This window comes from Sebastes umbrosus, chromosome 1 (genome assembly GCF_015220745.1).
Source record: "Sebastes umbrosus isolate fSebUmb1 chromosome 1, fSebUmb1.pri, whole genome shotgun sequence".
Lineage (NCBI taxonomy): Eukaryota > Metazoa > Chordata > Actinopteri > Perciformes > Sebastidae > Sebastes > Sebastes umbrosus.
The window spans coordinates 31956392-31958363 of NC_051269.1; the positions used below are offsets into that span (position 1 = coordinate 31956392).

At 42.1% G+C, this 1972-nt stretch overlaps 1 long non-coding RNA gene across 1 annotated transcript; it reads right to left on the bottom strand.

Annotated features, from left to right (window-relative positions):
* Positions 1-680: 680 nt before the first annotated feature.
* On the bottom strand, positions 681-1148 carry LOC119490335. Its single transcript, XR_005207857.1, has 3 exons — positions 1111-1148; positions 965-969; positions 681-829 (listed from the first exon to the last, which is right to left on the bottom strand). It is a non-coding gene; the product is annotated as an uncharacterized LOC119490335 (long non-coding RNA).
* Positions 1149-1972: the final 824 nt, after the last annotated feature.

Genomic DNA, 1972 nt, shown 5'->3' on the forward strand with positions numbered 1-1972 from the left:
GTGCAGCTGTGTCGATCTCATTTACACCTGTCACCTCTTTTCTGACACTATTTTTCATGAACATACTGTAGCTATGCAGCAAGTTAGCTTGAATTAAACTGCCGTGAGTGGTGAAGAACCACATGTTTTACATGTTGGCACAGTCCTCAGCACTTTACAAGTTACGCTCCTGAAACCAAACACTAATGGAATAGTTTGGTAACTTAGAAATAGCATTTAGTTGCCATACAATGTGCAAGTTGCAATTATTCAAGTTGATATACTGGTTAGGCTTTACTGGAGCAGTACAATGGGTCACCAGGAGAGGTGTCCAACAGGTTTAAACTGACCATAAATCTAAACACAAGTTATATGAGACTCGACCCAAGATAATACAGCCTATAAATTAATTAAAGGTACAGTGTGTAGGATTTGGTGGCATCTAGTGGTGTGGTTGCAGATTGCAACCGACTGAGTTCCCCTCCACTCACTCCTCCCTTTCCAAGACAGCAGTAACGTGAGCCGCCAAGTGCAAAACCGTGGTAACGCCGTTCGCCTCACTCAGATGGCATCCTTATAATAAGACTACTTTAGGAGCAACGGTAGTCAGACGGCGGCTGGCGGTACCACAGCTTTGCACTCTGCGGCTCACGTTACCGCAGTTTCACAAGCGTGTCAGACGAACTACGTGAAGAGGACCTGCTCCCTATGTAGATATGAAGGGCTCATTCTAAGCTAACGAAAACACAACGATTCAAAGTTTCAAGTGATTATACACTAATGAAAACATAATTTTGAATGTCATATTCCATTTCTGCTAAAAGATCCCCCGAAATATTACACAGTGTTCCTGTAAGATAGTTTTGGGAAACCAGCCTTTTTTTTTATCTAATTCATTTTTACGATGACAGCCGAGGGAGAACATTAAAACATGATCAATATCTAAATTATTTATTTTAGGAGTTCATATGAAAAGTGCCGCAACTTTTCCTCATATGCTGCTGAAATATGTATCATTAGCTCTTTGTATTATTTTATTCAAATGCTTGTGGAGAATGTAATGACAATGAAGATCCGTCAACGGGGCCCCCTGGGATTTCCTGCCACGGGATTTTTCATTTTCCGAAAAACATTAATTTAAATCTAATATAAATCTAATTTAAAATCTAAATAGTATACTAATATTTCATTTATTGTCATGTTGAGAGCAACTATTGTGCGCTATACATTCTCTGCTGATTGCATCAATTTGCTGAGAGAGAGGAGCGTATAGGCTATACTCCTCTGTTCTGGTCTGCTATCTAAAAGCAGCAGGTAAAAAGAAGCGGCTGAATGTGTCAAAGCGACCTCAATAAATAATGGATGTCATGAAGCTTCAGTGGAAGCTGTCGGCTTTGAAATCCACTCCCTGGTTGAGTCACACTCCCAGTTCGCTCCTTTCATTTTACATTTAACGGGCCCTGTGCTGTATAACCATCATCTCCAACACACACACACTCATATACCTCATATCTGACTGGGGCTGTCTGAGGCAGTTAGTGCTGGGGAGGTGCTGAGCTCAGAGCAACCAGGCAGGTGTTGTGTCCGTCTTAGGGGCTCACGTCTGCATACATCAGCTTCAATTTTACCCTCAGTTCTCCGGGCTTGAGAGTCTGGCTGACACCCACAGGAAGGGAGCAGACAGCAGCAGCAGCCAAGAGGCAAAATAAACAGCCTCTTTTGGACCAGGCACACAGTGAAAATTGTAGCGTTTCTCAAAGACCTCTAAGGTTAACTGGTTTTCTTTTGTAGCTGCGAATTGATTTCTGAACTCTTCAAATGGTGCGATCCGTCGGCGCTCACATGTCGAGGGAGTAGGCTTTTAGCTGTGGATGTCTCAAATGTCTAAACACCAAACAAATCATTTTCCAGTATTGCTAACACTGACAGAAGACAGCAGGTGCCTCGGAATTAAATACCTCATTAAAGTCGGAGCAAACAAATGGATTTTTTA